Here is a 20,172-nt window from a genome sequence, read left to right on the forward strand (position 1 = left end):
TAACATCGTGTAAAAGTGTGCATTTCATATAAAATTCAGTGTCAGGTGGAAAAGCTGGGCATTTTAAAGATGACATTTTATAAGATAAGTAATGAGATTTTTTTTTCCTCTCTCTCCTAAATTCAAACTTAGGTGAAACAAAGCCTGATATCACAGATCACTTTACATGCTAATTTATTTCTGCACATTCTACTGTATTTTAAAAGTCCTTCAGTCTGTGAAAGAATTCAATTTGTATGAAGTGAGGAAGCGCCGGCCTTTAATAATCATGGATGCGCCGGTCCTTCATCTTTTATTACCGCGGGGACTATTTGCAATTATTAAAAAGGGAAAATGTCCAGATTGTTTTTTTTTTTTTTAAGCTTAAAAAGTATGTAAACCCTAACAATGAACTTCTCTTATTCGTTCCCTTTTCGTCCAGAGCACAGACTGGGGAATAAAAAAGCAGCACAGGGAGCCAATTAATTGTAAGGAGCATGCTGATAGGATGAGAGAGCAGAGAGATAAACTTATCAGTGTGCTGCTTCTCCTTTCACTGTCCAGTCGCAGACTGGGGTTGCTGTAAGGATAGCTTAAATGCAGCAGGAAAAATCAGGTCTTCTGTCCTGCCAGACGAGGCTGTGCTGTGCAGCAGAGTCGTGTAAATCTCAGCACTTAGTGGACAGAAAAAAAATCCATTAGCGGGTAAAACAATTCTCACTATGTATTTAATCCGTGTATTTAACTGTTTGCCTGGAGATTAGCTTTATGAGTCAGTATTTCTCTGCCATAGCTTATAATACTGTATAACAAATGACTCTAGGCAAAATTAAGATTTATAGTTAAACTGCATATATGGGAGTAGTTTTAGTTTTTCCTTTTTCTGATCCTCTATCCAGACAGCAGAGGCATGACAGTGACCTGACTTTTCTCTGTTAACCACTTCAGCCCTGGAAGATTTTACCCCCTTCAGGACCAGGCCATATTTTGCTATTCGGTACTGCGCTACTTTAACTAGTAATTGCACGGTCATGCAACCCTGTACCCAAATGAAATTTATATCATTTTTTTTACACAAATAAAGATTTATTTTGGTGGTATTTCATCACCGCTGGTGTTTTTATTTCTTACAATATAAACAAAAAAAAGACTAAACATTTTGAAAAAAAGATATATATTTTTTTATTTTCTGCCAAAATTGATTCCGCTACATGTTATGGATTAAAAAAAAACCCCAATAACTGTATATTGATTGGTTTGTGTGAAAGTTTATAGCGCCTACAAACTATAGTGTATATATATTGGAATATTTTTATACTACTAATGGCGACAATCAACGACTTTATAATGGGACTGCAGCAGTGCAGGGGGCGATCTGACACTAACTGATGCTGGTGGGATCTGACTGACTGCCACTGACATCACCAGTGACATTAATACAGTGAGCAGTGCTAATAATATCCACTTCAGCTCCGGAAGATTTACCCCCTTCAGGACCAGGCCATATTTTGCTATTCGTTACTGCGCTACTTTAACTAGTAATTGCACGGTCATGCAACCCTGTACCCAAATGAAATTTATATAATTTTTTCACACAAATAGAGATTTATTTTGGTGGTATTTGATCACCGTTGGTGTTATTATTTCTTACAATATAAACAAAAAAAAGACTAAACATTTTGAAAAAAAATATATATATATTTTTTACTTTCTGCTGTAAAACATACCCAATAAAAAAAAGATTTACATTTCTTCATAAATTTTGTCCAAAATTGATTCCGCTACATGTTATAAAAACCCCAATAACTGTATATTGATTTGTTTGTGTGAAAATTTATAGCGCCTACGAACTATAGTGTATATATATTGGAATTTTTTTATACTATTAATGGCAGCGATCAACAACTTCATAATGGGACTGCAGCAGTGCGGCGGACGATCTGACACTAATGGCACTTTTCCACTGCATGGAACGGATCGGTTCGGCTCACTTTGGCGCTTTTCCACTGCATGGTACCGCATGGTATGTGTTAGAACGGTTCGGTATGGTTTGGTACGGCAGCGCTTTTCCACGACATGGTACGGCTCGGCACGGCTCGCCTAAACAGTACCACCTCGATTGTGGTTCCAAGCGTTCCGTACCTATACCATATCCCACAATCCTTCGCATGCAGCCTTGATTGTTTGTCACTACTAGCCACTGATTGGTCAGAGAATCGCTGTAATCCCACCCACTTACTACTTTAGTGGAAAAAGCAAACCAAGCCTAGTAGAGCCTATACAGTGCTGAAAGGTGCCGACTCGTACCACGCAGTGGAAAAGCAAACCGAGCCGAGCTGGGCCAAGCATTGCCCAGTGGAGCCGAGCCGGTACTTGCAGTGGAAAAGTGCTATAACTGACGCTGGTGGGAACTGACTGACTGCCACTGACATCACCAGTGACATTAATACAGTGATCAGTGCTAATAATATCCACTTCAGCTCCGGAAGAATTACCCCCCTTCCTGACCAGGCCATTTTTATGCTATGCAGCACTGCATTACTGTAACAGACAATTGCGCAACACTGTAATTAAATACAATTTTTGCCTCCCCCCCCCCACACAAAAAGGGCTTTCTTTCGGGGGTATTTGATCACCTCTGCATTTTTTTTTTGCTTTATAAACAGAAAGCAACCGATGATTTTGAAAAAAAAAAAAACAATATTCTTTACTTCCTGCTACACAGTAAAACATATTTAATAAAGAAATTAGATTTTTTACATTTTTTTATCAAATAAGGCCAAAATGTATTCAGCTACAAATTTTTGGTAATATAAAATTCCCAATAAGCGTATATTGATCGGTTTGCGCCAAAGTTATAGTGTCTACAAACTATGGGATATATATTTGTGGAGTTTTAAATTATTTATTTATTTATTGTTTGTACCAGTAATGGCAGTGATTGGCGCCTAAGTGGGACTGTAATATTGGACAATAACTGACACTTTTGACACTTTTTTTGGGACCAGTGATACTTATACAGTGATCAGTGCTAAAAATATGCAATGTCACTGTACTAATGACACTGGCTGGGAAGGGGTTAACATCATGGGCAATCAAAGGGTTAACTGTGTGCCTTGGTGGTGTTTTACTGTTGTGTGGAAGATGCTTTTACTAGGGGAAGGCATAGATTTGTGTCCCTGCATTGCAGGAACACAGGATCTATGCCTTCTATACTGACAGAATGGCAATCTGCCTTGTTTACATAGGCAGATCGCTTTTCTGACTGTGTACCGAACGATCAGCGGTTGCCGACGAACATCGAGTCCGGGGGACCCGGTGATCAGCTCCTGCTGTAGAGATTGATAGTGGGAGTGAGCCACCGGCAGCGCTCACTCGTGCCCAATCCCCAGAAGTGCAGGATCATGTGCATATATATATATATATGTGATCCTGTAGCAGTAAAACTGCTATAGAGCGGTTGGTAAGTGGATATACACTGTCACTGTATTAATGACACTGGCTGGGAAGGGATTAACATCTAGGGCGATCAAGGGGTTAAATCTGTGGCTAATTATTGTAATGTGCATACAGTGTGCTGCTTTTATTAACTGTGGGGAGGGGGTCATGCACATGCACTTTAAACCCAGAAGTAGGCAGCGACGTATAGGTATGTTGCTTTGCCTACAGAAGCCGCTTGTCCGCCCCGGGCGGGCACTAAGTGGTTAAAGTTCTGAGCTTAGTGACCTGCATCTGTTAGCATGTTCCTTGCAGCACATCCGATTGGCTCTTAGAGATGCGAATGGCTCCCACTGCTATTGAGTCTCCTGTGAGAAGAGAGAGAGAGAGAGGGCAGAAAAGCTGCTGCAGACGGACACAATGCTGGATTGAGATCAGGTCCAGGTAAGTGTTTAGGGGCGGGCTGGGGGTAGCAACTTTTGAAAGGGTTTTTTTTTTTTTACCTTAACCACTTAACCCCCGGAAGATTTTACCCCCTTCCTGACCAGGGCCTATTTTGCGATTCGGCACTGCGTGACTTTTTTTTTTTTTGTAAATATTTTTTATTGAAATTAAATGCATACAATGTAAGTGAACAAATGTACGAATACGGTAATACATTAACATGGTACAGGCTTAATGAGAATACAAAGGTTGAAGCCGTGCACGGCCTGAATCAGGGGGGATCGGGAAGAGGCAAGGGTAGGGATAGGGTAAGGTAGGGTAAGGTAAGGATGTGGTACAGATATCAATATCAATAATATACAATACAACATTAGATCTTGGTTATATAGTAGCCCAGAAGTTCCATTGGGAATTGAAAGATTGTATTTTCAATTTTCACCTACGTAGAACAACTGTTCTAGCTGCAAGCAGGACGTGCGTGACCCATGGTCTGAACATGACAGGGATTTCATCTATACCCAGATTTAGCAATGCCAAAGCTGGAGATGGCGTCATCAAACACCCCGTATGTGAGAACATGTAAGAGAATACCTGATTCCAAAAGCTTCGTAGTGAAGGGCATGACCATAATGTGTGGAGCAGAGTGCCCACTTGGGAGCAATCTCTCCAGCACAATTGGGAATATCTTGGGGAGAAGCCCGCCAAGCGAAAGGGGGTATAGTACCACCGATTCGTTATTTTGAGGGCCATTTCCCAGTGAGTGGCACAGTGGGAGTATTTATGAATCGCACTAAGTGCTGTCTTCCACTTAGTAACGGAGAAGGCCGTAGCTAGATCTTTGTCCCATTTGATCATGTGTCTAGTCTTGTGGAATGTCACATTGTCTAATAATATGTTGTAGTAATCTGACAGCTTAGGGGGCTTTTGTGAGGTCTTCGTGAATACATCCCAGATTTTCCCGTCAACTATTATTTTGCACAGAGGGTTAGACAAGAGAAAATGTGTTACTCGAAGAATGTGATAAAAGGAATTGTGCGGGAAAGCATATTTGTGAATCAGGTCGGAGACCGGGACCAACGAACCGGCATGGTAGAAGGAATCAATGGACACAAGAACCCAGCGATTTAATAAGTGTATGGGAAGGTCAGGTATGTGTGATTGAAGGATAGAGATCGGTAACTGGATTTTGGGTAGAACATCCCTTTCATTAAGTGGAGCCGGAGAGCGACGCCACACCCTTAGGGAGGCTTGCATGGTAGGAGGTAATGCTTGGAGATCCCAAGCCTTCCACTTGTCGCTTAGGAGTAGGACCTTAAGGTCCGAGATGGGTGCGATATCTCTCTCCAGGTCCACCCAGATCGGGTGCTCAGACGTGTGGCACTGCGTGACTTTAGCGGACAATTGCGCGGTTGTGCGACGCTGTACCTAAACGAATTTGAAGTCCTTTTTTTCCCACAAACAGAGCTTTCTTTTGGTGGTATTTGATCACCTGTGCGATTTTTGATCATGCGCTATAAACAAAAAAAGAGCGTCAATTTTGAAAAAATAACAATATTTTTCACATTTTTTTATATGAAATTCCAAAAAAAAAAAAAGTAAAAATCTAAATTTTTTAACATTTTAGGCCAATTTGTTTTATGCTACATATTTTTGGTAAAAAAAAAACCGCAAAAAGCATATTTTGATTGGTTTGCGCAAAAGTTATTGCGTTTACTAACTAAGGGAAAGATTTTTGTAATTTTTGTTGTTTTTTTTTTAACGTGTAATGGCGGCGATCTGCGATTTTTTTTGCGGGACTGCGACATTGCGGCGGACAGATCCGACCCTTGACTGACATTTTTGACACTTTTGGGGTTACCAGTGACATTACTACAGTAATCAGTGCTATACATATGCACTGTTACTGTAAAATGACACTGGCAGTGAAGGGGTTAACTTTTTTTGAGAGGGAGGGGTTGTGTGTGTCCCTAGGGGCGTGCTTCTAACTGTGATTGGCTGTGGCTTGAGGTGTAGGAACAGTGATCAACGGTCCTACATAGTAGAACCGTATGATCACTATTCTTACACAGGGGAGAATGACAGGCGGCTTGTTTACATCAGCCACCTGCCTTTCTCCCACTCTAACGGACGATCGCCTCCGGCGGCACGCGCTTGCTCCCCAGAGCCTCACAGGCTAGTGACGTACCCATACGTCACTTTGCCTGTGAGGGGCTGACCGCCGCAGTATATGTACTTGCGGCGGTCGGTAAGTGGTTAATGCAGAGAATGTTAAAGGTAGAAAAATGTTTAGCCTTTATAATCAATTTAAAGGAAACCCCTGTACTGGGAGACAGGCTGCGATTGCAAAGTTTGATTGGTTTTGGCTGTTTTACTGGTTGCAGAGTCAGCTGCTTCCCCCTGGTTTCTAGTGAGTTCTAGAATTTAGTCCGTTAGAAGAGGCAGACCCTGGATTTGCATATACATATAGCCTCAGCCAATCCCTGGGAGGAAGAATGACCAGTAGGGGGCTGATGTGTGTATAAACAGGCTGGAGCCTGGAACAGCAGGGCCCTAGTCCTAGTGGAGAAGACCCAGCCTGGAGAACTGTGGCCCTCTGTGCCATTTAGCTGAAATTTGCAGGAGGTTATCAGGGTCCCAGCTTAGGGAGAGCTGAGGGACCCATTTTTAAAGTTGTTGGGAGCAGTTGGAGGAAGTCCACTGAGGATCTGCCCTGGAGACCCACTGTACAGAATCTGGCTGGTGCTGGAAAAAGGCACTCAAGTACACAGGGCACAGAGAGTAAAGGCCAGAGATCCTAGTTCCTTATCGACCCTTGGAGAGACTTCAAGGGTTGCTGGCTCAAGTTTGTTTATGCATTGGAGCTTCCTGTGTTGTATGTTCATCTACCACTAGTCACAATGGTGGGGTTTACCCTGAAGAGTTCAGTTATAGCCAGTGAGTATCTCAAGGCTCACCCTACACCCCAAACAAATTTAACCAGCATTAAACTACAAAAAGACATGGGCTGCCTGTTTCATAAGTTGTTAAACTGTGGAGCTACTGTGTTCCTGGCTGTCATTTACCTCAAAGTGAATGGAACCTGGGACAAAACTGCCAGCCTGGTCTGGGGTATGTGCTACATTTAGTAGACCAAAAGAAGCAACTAAGAGAAGTTCATAGTTAACCACTTGCCGACTGCCTAACGACGATTTACGTCGGCAATCAGCCCCTCACAGGCAAAGTGACGTAGTACTATGTCACTAGCCTGTGAGGCTCACGGACCCCCCCCGCACGAGTGATTGGCGGACCCGATGTCCGCCGGTCACCCGCGATCGTCGATTACACCGGGAGAAAGGCAGGCGGCTAATGTAAACAAAGCCGCCTGTCATTCTCCCTTGTGTAACAGCAGAGATCATACGGTCCTGCTATGTAGGACCGTTGATCTCTGCTGTTACATGAAAAGCCACATCCAATCACAGTTAGAAGCACGCCCCTAGGGACACAGTTAACCCCTTCCCTGCCAGTGTCATTTTTACAGTAACAGTGCATATGTATAGCACTGATTACTGTAGTAATGTCACTGGTACCCCCAAAAGTGTCAAAAATGTCAGTCAAGGGTCCGATCTGTCCGCCGCAATGTCGCAGTCCCGCAAAAAAAATTGCAGATCGCCACCGTTACTCGTTAAAAAAAATAAAAAATTAAAATGACAAAAATCTTTCCCTTAGTTAGTAAACGCAATAACTTTTGCACAAACCAATCAAAATACGCTTTTTGCGATTTTTTTTTACCAAACATATGTAGCACAAAACAAATTGGCCTAAAATGTTAAAAAATTTGATTTTAACATTTTTTTGGGGAAATTTCATATAAAAAAATGTGAAAAATATTATTTTTGCAAAATTGTCGCTCTTTTTTTGTTTATAGCGCATGATCAAAAAATCGCACAGGTGATCAAATACCACCAAAAGAAAGCTCTGTTTGTGGGGGGAAAAAAAGGGATGTCAATTTCATTTGGGTACAGCGTTGCACGGCCGCGCAATTGTCCGTTAAAGTCATGCAGTGCCGAATCGCAAAATAGGCCTTGGTCAGGAAGGGGGTAAAATCTTCCGGGGGTTAAGTGGTTAAGGTTTACTTAAACTGTGATATGTGAGATGGGAGGATCCTAGCAGTCTTCTCCCATGAATTCATTCATATTTGGTTAACTCTAAGGAAAAAAACTAAGCCGTTTAGAGGTACCCTACTGATTTTAAATTGAAATATCCACAAAAGAAAACCTAAAAACAGGCTCCACCAATGTTTCATTACTTCAAACCAACTTATCTCCTAAAACACATAACAATTTTAAAGAACCCAAAAATGTATTTTGATTTTTTTTGGCAGCTACAATCCATCAACTTTTTACAGTGCCTTGCCCATATAGTTGCCAAATTGATCCATAAGACTTGAAAGCTCTCCTTCCCATGTGCAATTTGAAAAGCCTTGATTCAAAAATCTCTATTTACTCCAACGCTCATTTTCATTTTCTTTCATTTTTAGAGGAACATTCATTTTCTGCACAAACTGATTGGGATGAGTGTAATTCACAAAGCTACATCCACATAGGCTATTTGCATAAAGAGCTGATGTACCAATCTCCTTGAGCAGCATCACAAATGATCATTTAAGAATGTAATTTCTTCAGAAGAAAATAAAAGAGCAAAGGTAAATTAATATACTTTGATGCATGTGGAGAAGTAAGTGTCCCAGCATCCCATGTCTCATCCAAGTAGTAACTGATGAGGATCACAATCATTGTCAACTTGCTGCTCCAGTAGGCAACTATTTTGTGCACTCCATACCCCCTTCCTATAGATGTTTAGTCTTAGGGGTTTAATTATAAAATAAATTGCTGGATGAATCTCACAAGCATTCATTTACCAATTCATATACTCCTATAGCATAATTTTCCTAATAGGTTTTTCCTTGTTATCATCAGCTCCATACAGTGGCCATTACGCAGTAGTTTCCTGATTGAGGTATACAGTATTTATTGAGGCCATGATATTTTTTGGAAAATATCATGGCCACTAGATGCTGTTGGTCATTGGAAAAAATGTAATAGGAAAATTACTGTAAGTATTCATGACAGCTAGATGAATGCTTGTGACATTTGTCCAGCAATTTCTTTTTTTTTTTTAATTGACCCCTTTAGCCTCATACACATAGAGATCGAATGATATCGGTTTTTCATTTTACCAATACCAATATTTTGGCCATCGCATATCGGTATAGGCCGATATGGGCCAATATTTTGTACACCCTATGTCAGGATCCGAGACTAGTCTTCTCGTCCTCCGACCATTAGGTGGTGATGCTCATGTAAGGGTAAAATGATGTCACATAGCATAATTCCGTTTACAAATGTTATTGAATATGCCACTCACATATGTATAAATTAAAGATAGAAGCAATTCCACATTAGCAGATCTTCTGGCAGATCGGTATCTCTCACCCACATGCCGTAAGTGATACCCGGGTGATACCGCTCCGTTCGGCATCCACTCAATACTGCTCTGTCTCTCGCCCACTCCATCTCCCCCCCACCCGATACTGATCCGTCTCTCACCCACTTGCCGTAAGTGACACCCGGGTCATATCGCTTCGTCCGGCATAAGGTCTCGGAGGTCACATGCAGACGGAGAGGTATCACCCGGGTGTCACTTACGGCAAGTGGGTGAGAGACAGATCGGTATCGGGTGGGTGCCCTTACATGAGCAATATTTGGAATATCGGCAATATCGGGCAGTTTCGGGGCAGATACAGATATATCGGCAAAAATCAATATTGGCCCTCAATATATTGGCCTTGCCGATAATCGGTTGATCCCTAATACACTACTAGTTTTTTTTAGAAAAAAAACTGACAGTTCAGGTTGAAGCCTCTGTACTAACAATCCGATGTTAGTACAGTACAGCGATCTCTCCTGCTGTGCTATTGTGATCTGACAGGGAAACGGCTACTGGCTGAGAACACTGATCAGGAGTCGGTCGGCAGACCTTTTTTGGTCATGACCCTAGACAGAAGCCGGCGAATGGCCGGCTTCTGTCTGACCGGCTGCCGTACACATGGGCCGAATGTCAGTTGGTTTCCATTGAACTGGCCAATGCCACCTGACATTCAGCCCGTGTGTACTAGGCTTTATCACAGTTCTATAACCATAGCCACACACAGAGGCTGGGTGTGGTAAAACTGAAAGAAAAAGACTGACTATTTTGTGCCTGTACACCAAGAACTGACTATTAGAAAAGTGGGGCAAACTCTGTCCAACTCTGTAATTAGGTTGGAGATGTGCAGAGTACTATATTCCACCAATAAACATGAAGAAACTGTGCAGAGATGAGAACATTGGTAACTAGCCAGTATACACTGGCAAGGCTGGAAGATTGGAACCCTTCTTTATACACAGGAATGTGTTATTGATTAGGAAACTTGATATACAGGGCCTCCGTGCTGCCTCTGGGTGTTCTGTGATGTCCTCTGCATTGTTACACTTTAAGTGTAGTGCGCCCTTGTGACACCTACTCAGGGGGCAAGTCAGCGACACCCTGTGCTCACAGTATCACTTTAGTCTTCCAGACACCAAGCATCATATAACCAATAAGGCATCTTGAGGTTGGATTAAGATACTGTGGGGACAGTTTTGTCTTTAAACACAAATTTACTTGGAGTTTGGATTTAAAACCCCTTAATGCTGTCTGTATGCATACATATGGCATTATGGAGTGGGCCAGGGGAGGACCGGGTCAAGGGGCAGGGGGGCAATTGCCCCCTGGGCCGCTCTGATGTCCTGTAAAAAGGCTGCACTACTTCTGCCACAGACATGCATAAAGAATTCCTGGTGAAGAGAAGTAAAAAGTCTCTGCCACTGACCTACTGAGTGCAGGATGAAGACATAGACAGAGCGCAGTTCCCCCTCCCCAACATGGATGGTATAAACTGTGTCTGAGTAGAGGCCGGTTCCATGCCCCACTTGAGACTCTCTTCCGGTGGCCAGCCCCATCCAAGCTGTCCCAGTTCCCCCCCAACCGCCCACCTGCTGGTCAGGTTGGAAACCCGGTTTCAGCCGGTGAGTAAAGAGTACCTGGAGCAGGGCTTCAGCCTGGAATGGGGTCAGGAGGAAGATGGGAAGAGGGAAAGTGGGAGGGGGCAGAGTCACTGCATCATGGGCCTCTGGTTCGTACTTGCCCCCTGGGCTGAAATTTGCCAGTCTGCCCCTGCAGTGGGCCCTACTCCATACGGTCACATGTATACACAGTATGCAAACCTAAGTTTGTAATAGGTGAATGCGTGACTGTGCACCCCAAGCACTATAAATGAGCCACCCTGGTTTTTTTAGAGTAATAACCAGGAGTCGGTAGGAGGGGATCACTGTGATAACCATTGACAGTGATCATTTGTTCAGGGAGCCTCCCCTATATCACTAAGGGCCCTTTCACACAAGCACCTTCCTATTCCTGTCACTTTCATACTCTTTTATCCTTTTCCCTGTGGTGTTGGTACTTCCTCAGCACGCCATTATTATTAACTTGCACCCTCATACTTACTTCACGGACAATCTCCTTAGGTGTGCATATCTCGGGCATGGGGTTCTCCAGTATATCTCACCACCACTTTAAATCATAGCTATATATGGCATTCAATCTTCTACTCTACTACCTCATTATTACGTCATTATTTTTCCAGAAATCTAATTGGACAAGTGGTTGAGCTATCTGTTTTCCCCACATGAGGATTCACATCACCCACCTATTCATCACCCCATTTTCCTATGTGTGCAGGCTGTGCTCCCTCAGCTCCCGTGCCAGACCCACCCTCGGATGGTGCGCCATTCTATACATCCTGTGACTATGATTGGAAACTACACTGTAAGTTTGACATTTACAAGGATTGGATATACAGAGTTGTTTACTAGTTACATATAAGACTTCTTTACACACACATGTGTACATACTATATTTTTTCCAGATACATGAATTGCACCCGCTCCTGATGAAGTGATTACTCACGAAACGCGTCAAGATTTTTAGGAAGCAATTCTACTGTACCACCTTCGGTTTACCATGTACACCTATGTATTGTTACTATCATCATTATGTATTGTGTATATCCGTGTTGCTATCCAACATGCGTGCACATGACGAATTATTCATTCATCTATGTTGATGTTTTTACTAGAGTCTCCATGTATAATCCATTCCGTTTATTTTTATTCTCCATGTATATTGCTACCATTTTTTATCATCATTTTATGAGCCCATTAAAATGTGATCCATACTTTATCTGACCTGTTTTATTATTTTTTGATGTGTCCATCTCATTAGTTACATAGGGCCACACACCTCATGCAAAGTCCCAAACTTTTTGGCTATTATTTTGATATTATGACAGGGATGGAGGCACATGTCTTTGTGAGCCTCATATAAAGTCCCAACCCCCCCCCCCCCCCCTATTTTACTTCCTTTCCAATTAGTAGGGGATCTGTCTGTTGATACTCTGCTGATCAGAGCAGACTGGGGGGAATAACAGGTCTGTGTCCACTCAGTTACTGCAGAGCTGGTACTCTGCTGTCCTTACACCCAAGTACCTCTGATCCAATCTTTCCCAATGGAAGAGGATGCATTTTTTTAGCGAGCCTGATGGGACTCAGAGGTAGGCAGGTATAAATGGACACAAGTCCATTTACACCTGCCAGTCTATAGGAATGCATGGACCTTCTTCTCAGGTCCACCTACAAAACTGACGGGCGGACCTGATCAGATCACCCATGTTTTCAGAATGTCTGTGAGGAGAAAGAGATACATTGCATCTTTGTGAAGGATGGTGGAAACAAAGTAAATAAAGTAATAAAAAAACTAATAAGTCAATAAAGTATCAATAAATAAATAAATACAAAAAAATAATGGAAAAATACAGAGATCAGTTGAATCAGGGCTTGAACCTAGATTAGTGTCAGGGTTAGGCTGGCCATTCATGTTCAATTTTGAACACCGGATCAAGGCTGGAACCATGAAGGTTCAGAACAGCACTGGGTGAGATGGAGCCTGCAGTCCTGTACCCAGGCTTTGCGCGTTGCCTACAGCCTGCGTGAACGCACAGGTGGTCAGGATTGTTATAAGCCAGATCTAAACATAGCTCAGGGTAATTGCTGTCATTTGGAGACAGACCCCTGTCAGATGACCTGGTTGTTTCTGTCAGAGGTTGCATCCCTGGTGAGGGGGACTTCTTGCCCGAAAGACTGGGAAGGTGGGACAACTACAAATCCCTGGGAGGCCAAGAGAGGGTTTGAGAGGCTGGGAAATCTGAGGCGGCTAGCGAGGGGGGTGACTGGTACACCAAATTTGGAGGCCAAGAATGGGCCTTCACCGCAAGGTACTCCAACTAAGGCTGAGTAAGCCTAAGAGCCAGGTAGCTCAGTATTTTTAATTGTGTTTGCTGAAGAAGTTCCCCCGTAGAGGAAACCTGCTGTTGTAAGAACGTTCTTTCTGTCTCCTTTTAATAAAAACAGGCTGCCACACCCTTATACCAAAGTGCCGGCTGCCGTGTATTCACTGTACAAGCGCATCTACCATTGAGCTAAGCACGTCTATATCACAGTGGGAAAATGACCGGTTCGGGAGCTCATAATGAACATTACAAGGTGGCAGAAAAACTCAGTAAGAGACAGTTTAAGGAGGAACTGCAGCCTCCCCCCCCCCCCATTTTTCCCCTGCTTACCTTTTACTGTCCTTTGCACAGTAAACATACTCACTTAGCCAGCAGGTCCAGCGTTGAGCTGCTGGGATCCTCCTCTCTGCAGCCACTGCACGGGTCCGGCACAGACATGTTGTCTGTGACAGCTGCCGGCTTTTGCAGGTGCAGGCGCCGCCAGGACTGCCCCCCACATCTTTGCATATCATGCATCCCAGAAGGCACCGGGGCGCCGTGTCATTCGCCTAGGCGAATTCCGAAAGCTGGGGAGCAGGCCAAGCCTTTGATAACCCCCCCCCCCCCCCCGAAGTAATCAAACAAAAAAAAAAAACCCTGAAAGCAGCACTGCGGAAGGGGAGCAGGATGGAGAGGAGGAGAGTGCCGCGGGAGGGTGAAGGACCACTGTAATGACAAATAGATTACAGGGCCATTAAGTAGTGTATTTGTATGGATTCATTTTGAAGAAAAGGGATATAAGTTAGTGTCATTTTAAGTTAGAGTGGTTGTAAAGGTTTTTTTTTTAAAATAAAGTGGCCCTGAACCTCTTTTTCTCGGTCCCCCGCCAGTGCTCCTGGCTCCTCCTCTATGTCCAGTGCTACCACAGGAAGCCACTTTCCATGGGGACACTTGTGCGTGCTCGCTCCCAAGCCCTGCTGCTGCATCCATTGGCACAGATAGCGGAACTCGGCCCTGTCCCACGCTTGCTCGTCGCTGGCTTTAATTGACAGCAGTGGGAGCCAATGGCTCCTGGTGCCCCTGCATAGCCAGTGAGACCCGAAAGTGAGGGGAGAGCTGCAGGCGTGCGTATAGCTGGCTCGAATAAGGGCCCAGGTAGGTAACAGGGGGGTTGAGGGAGGATACTGATGATCAAACATTTTTTACCCTAATGAAAGGAATGCATTAAAGCGGAGCTCCACCAAAAAGGGGGAAGCCCTGTTTGTTCGCACACTCCCCTGCCTCATTTGGCACTTTTTTTGTGGGGGGAGTGTGTACCTGTTTTGAAAGGTACCCGCTTCCACTTCCGGGTAAGATCTACAACATTTCTAGCTCCTCCTCCTTCCCCCCTCTGCTTTCTGGGAGACATACAGGTCCCAGAAGATGGCATAATTATTCAGAAAGTGCAGAGCGGCTCGAGCATGCGCAATAGGAAACCAGGGGTGATGCCTAAAGGCTTCACTGCTGGTTTCCCCTACTTACAATGCCGGTGCTTGCTCCCGAAGCTGATTGATGAATCGCCTCGGGGTGCCGACATCACGGGATCCCTGGACAGGTAAGGGTCCTTATATTAAAAGTCAGCTGCTACCGTATTTGTAGCTGCTCACTTTTAATATTTTTTTTTTTTTACAGACTGGAGCTCCTCTTTAAGGTAAAAAGAAATGGTTTGGGCTTTAGAACCACTTTAAGAAAATTATGAGGCAGACAAAGTTTGGGGTTAAGCTTAACTTCTTAACAGGAAAAGTTGGGATGTGAATATGACTTCAGCTGCCTATATGCAGTTTTCACTGAAGATAACCAGTTTGTGCATTTTTCACCCTATGCTATATTCGAATTGCTTATGATTATAATAGAAGCAATAACAGCTCCTTAATCTAAAACATTGTCCTACTTTTTTTTTAATTAGATCTGGGCTCTAAATAAAATTAAGGGAAAGAAAATATGCAATATTGTATCTGGCTACAAGCTATAAAAATCTCATTACGCTGTACAAATTCCAGTAGAAATTCTAAGGTGACAGGGGAATCATTGTCATTCTCCAGAAGTAGATCCCAGGAATATATTTATTGCAGTTGTTACCAGCGATCGTCTGCCACAAGACCTGAGTGCTACGTTTCATTTCATTATTTTTTTTCCTCCCTTCTTCCTGAAGTTACGTCGGAGAAGCCGGAGAACAGTTAATATATTTTTATTATGTCTCCACTGAAGCATTCATATCTAAGGGTCAGCAATGTGATAGGAAAGTAATAGGACCATGTAGAGAAAAAAATGAGGTAGTCAAAAGGAAAATCAACCTCATTTATAATAATATTCCAGTGATCAGGAGGTGAGTAACGGCACTAGCCGTGGTCATTAGCCGCAATCATTCCGCACGTAACATCTACATTTGGAAAAAGGTTGTGAGCGTGGAATGGCAGCGCCAGTTCATTGCTCTGATCTTTTATTTAAATTCTGTTATCTGCGGGAAACCAGTACTTGGATTTCCTTCCTTACTTGCACTCGATATTTATGCTAATAAGAAATTTTGCTAAACATTGCTTTTGTCTAAATATCACATTTTTAGAATATTCGAACCTTTCTGTAGGGAAAAAAAAAACAGAGCACTTTTAAAGGACCGCTCCATTTTGATGTGATGTCTATGTACCATATAGAAAAGCAACAGCAGAGTGAGTAGAATGATGCGCTGACGCTGCTACATTGCCAAATTAGAAGGCTGGAGGTGTGTTTGTGACAATGCTGTGTTGTGCTGCTGCAGTGGAGATGAGGACCGCTCCATTTAGATGTGATGTCTATGTACCATATAGAAAAGCAACAGCAAAAAGCACTGAAACACTGAATGAAGGACATGACAGAGTGAGTAGAATGATGCACTGATGCTGCTACATTGTCCAACTAGAAGGCTGGAGGTGTGTTTGTGACAATGCTGTGTTGTGCTGCTGCAGTGGAGATGAGGACCGCTCCATTTAGATGTGATGTCTTTGTACCATATAGAAAAGCAACAGCAAAAAGGACTAAAACACTGAATGAAGGACATGACAGAGTGAGTAAAATGATGCGCTGACGCTTCTACATTGTCCAACTAGAAGGCTGGAGGTGTTAGTGACAATGCTGTGTAGTGCTGCTGCAGTGGAGATGAGGACCACTCCATTTAGATCTGATGTCTTTGTACCATATAGAAAAGCAACAGCAAAAAGCACTGAAACACTGAATGAAGGACATGACAGAGTGAGTAAAATGATGCGTTGACCCTTCTACATTGTCCAACTAGAAGGCTGGAGGTGTTTGTGACAATGCTGTGTTGTGCTGCTGCAGTGGAGATAAAGACCGCTCCATTGAGATGTGATGTCTATGTACCATATAGAAAAGCAACAGGAAAAAGTACTGAAACACTGAATGAAGGACATGACAGAGTGAGTAGAATGATGCGCTGATGTTGCTACATTGTCCAATTAGAAGGCTGGAGGTGTGTTTGTGACAATGCTGTGTTGTGCTGCTGCAGTGGAGATAAGGATCTGTCTGTACCAACACATGACTGAGGGACCTGCAGAATGCCGAGGCTCCAGTTCTCTATAAAACATTAAACACTTGACCCATCCCCTCTTCCAAAATAACCAAACGACACATTTTATTTGGAGTCGAATCGCCATAGCAGCTTTTTCATTAGAAACCATTAAATACAACATTCACAAGAAAACAAGTTTAATGCATATAATACAGTCAATGCATACCAAATAAACCAACCTCAGCGTATGCCCGGTCTAAGGTCTTTGAAGGCCTATATACTCACGATTAACCGGTTGGATCTGCCACCCAATCAAAGGCCCCCAGCTGCAACTACGCTGGATCAGGGACAATTAACTAGATACAACCTAATTATTAACTTGATGTTACCACCGTATTGTTAGGAAGGGATACCCATACCTCAGATGGGCCTAACCCACAATTCTTCACAATTATTTAACCAGTACCGCCTTCAAAGATGTAGACATAGACGATAAAGGACCGCACTCCAACTTGAAACAATGAATGATTTATTGATCAAATGGTGGACAAATAAATTCAGAGACAGGTGACGAGGTTAACGCGTTTCACAGAATGGGATCCGCTTAGTCATAACCACATGTGGTTATGACTAAGCGGATCCCATTCAGTGAAATGCGTTAACCTTGTCTCCTGTCTCAAAAAAATTTTTGTCCACCATTTGATCAATAAATCGTTCATTGTTTCAAGTTGGAGTGCGGTCCTTCATCGTCTATGTCTACATGGTTGCTGGAGCTGCAGATCTGACGTGCACCCGACCGCTGACCACTAGACTCTGCACACCTGAGCCGCTTTCCTCCCCTGTGAATCGCCTTCAAAGACCCAAAAGACCCCCTGCCTGCTGTTGTGAGAAGAAAATAAAAGGCCCCCAGCAGCAACTACACCAGCTCAGGGACAATTAACTACGTATGTGCTACCAGATACAACCTAATTAATACCGTGATGTTACCCCTGTTTTGTCAGGAAGGGACATCCATACCTCAGATGGGTCCAACCCACAATTTTCCACAATTATTTAACCAGCACGGCCTTCAAAGACCCAATGGACCCCCTGCCTGCTGCTACGACAAGAAAATGAAAGGACCAAGAAATTGAATGGCAAGCTAACAACCTGGTTTCCTGCCTAGTAAAATGTTGTCATACATCCCATGAGTCATCAGGAGGGGAGGAGAGGAGGAGGGGTTTTCTCAGCTAAGCACAATCTCCTGCATGTATACTTGAGCTAGAGAGCAGGAAGTAAATACTACATGAATCATTTGCCCTAACTCAGGATGGCCAGGACCGGAAATGCTAGGGGGTGTTTTTCAAAGTGATTTCTCACCAAAATAAAGCACGGAGACATGGATGGATGGGGGAGTTTGCTTTGAATATTAAAAATGAATGAAATAGTGTCTTTGGTTTGTGGTGCTCAGGTGCAGTGAAGAGCCACTTTAACTGCAAACACTATGTGATACTACTGCATATTAGTCATAACACAGAGAAACGCTAATAGAAAGTCGTCCTTTCCCCAAGGCCCCCTATTTCATTTGCATCATTAGCTACATTCTACGCACATGCTGGTCTAGTATTGCTATAACAGTGGAGCTAATGCACTCCCAAATGATATCAACTGGTAAAAAAAAGGCTAGTAAATGGATGCTGAAATACTGTAAATTACAAACCTGCTCAAAAAAGTAGTAATTGTAAAACACTTCCAAACTAAATGCACAGCTTAGTAACACAGCTCTTGTGCCAACGTTAAAGCAATCATCCAACAAACAAAGTTGCAGAATTAATAGATTTGGACTTTATTCCTTTGTCTATTAAGTGTGGGAATTTGGTTTCCAGGCATCACGCATTGTATTGTGTCTAGACTGTTTATAAAAATGCAGACAATGGGAACCTTCAAACATTGTTATAAACACATAACATCAAATGTACTATGACATTAGCTAAGTGCATTTACCTTGTAAACAAGAGTCTGCTGACATGAGTAACCTTTTGCAAAATTGTTCCATTTGACATGTTTAAGTGCTTTCAAAATGTACAAAATATCTGTAGCTACACAAAAAAAATACACCCACAAATGTACATCTTATTTCAAAAAAGACATTACTTCCGAATTGGAATTCATCTTTACTATAAAAGTATCCATTTTTTAATATTATCATCTTACTTGAAGCATAGAAGTCAGTTCTTTAGCATATTTCACATATTTTCACATTTACGTCAATTGGTTTCCAACTACTAGTAGTTTGCTTAATCCACTCCCATAATCCTGTTTGCTGGGTTTAGATCTACTTTTTGACAATCAATAGGGAGACAACTCCATAGAAAGATAGCAATGGCATCATATAGACATTAAAGTATAACTAAAGGCAAAAGTTGTTTTTTTTAGTTTAGGATAGGATAGGGATAAGAACCTCTATCAGTTTTTATTGCGGTCTTTGCCCCTGTTCTATCAGATCTCCCTACCCCATCAGAAATCCATACTCGTTATTTCCGGTTTAGATCAGCTGTGGATTCGTCATGCATCAGCTATATGCATCAGCTGTAGCCACGTCACACATCCTAGTGCGCATGCGGGTCGGGGGCAGCGGGCAGGGAGATCTCTTATAACAAATATCCATCCGATCTGCACCGACCCGACAATGGGACAATCCGATCTCCATGCCCCACACTGCACCGACCCGACAATGGGACAATATGCCCACTGTCCATTTGATGGCTATGTCCCATTGTCGAGTCGGTGCAGTGTGGGGCATGGAGATCGGATGGATATTTGTTATAAGAGATCTTGCTGCCAGACCCATTGCCGCGCATGCGCACTAGGACGTGTGCCGACTGTTGCGATATTATCAAATTTCCCTACCTATTGCGCGCATGCGCACTGGGATGTGTGACGTGGCTACAGCTGATGCATACAGCTGATGCATGACGAAACCACAGCTGATCTGAACCGGAAATGACGAGGGTATGGATTTATGATGGGGTAGGGAGATCTGATAGAACACCCCCCCCCCCCCCGCCCCTCTTTAGAAGATTCACCCTCTCTATTTGTCCTCTTTGCCATTATCATTGAAAGTGAAATTAAAGAAACTTTGGGTTGGCCCTAGAAAAGTAATAGAGGGGAAATCTTCCAATAGGGACACTAGTTCTGGTGACCTAGAGGTCCTCAAGGGATTCCCTTATCTTGCTGGAATTTACTCTCACTTCCTGTTTGGCTATGGGATAGGAAATTAAGGGAAATCTCCAAAATGGGACACAGATGGCGAAAAAAATTAGACGGGGCTATAACCCTCCCTTGCTCTATCCAAAATGGAAAAACATTTGCCTATAGTTTCACTTTAACATATCAAATGTTACAGTAT

At 43.0% G+C, this 20,172-nt stretch overlaps 1 protein-coding gene across 1 annotated transcript in view; it reads right to left on the bottom strand.

Annotated features, from left to right (window-relative positions):
• The window catches only part of CFAP20DC (CFAP20 domain containing), a 476,046-nt gene that overhangs the window by 347,093 nt on the left and 108,781 nt on the right, over window positions 1-20,172 (bottom strand). The gene's annotated exons all lie outside the window — the stretch shown is intronic.

This window comes from Pelophylax lessonae, assembly GCF_965119305.1.
Source record: "Pelophylax lessonae genome assembly, chromosome: 8".
Taxonomy (NCBI): Eukaryota; Metazoa; Chordata; class Amphibia; order Anura; family Ranidae; genus Pelophylax; species Pelophylax lessonae.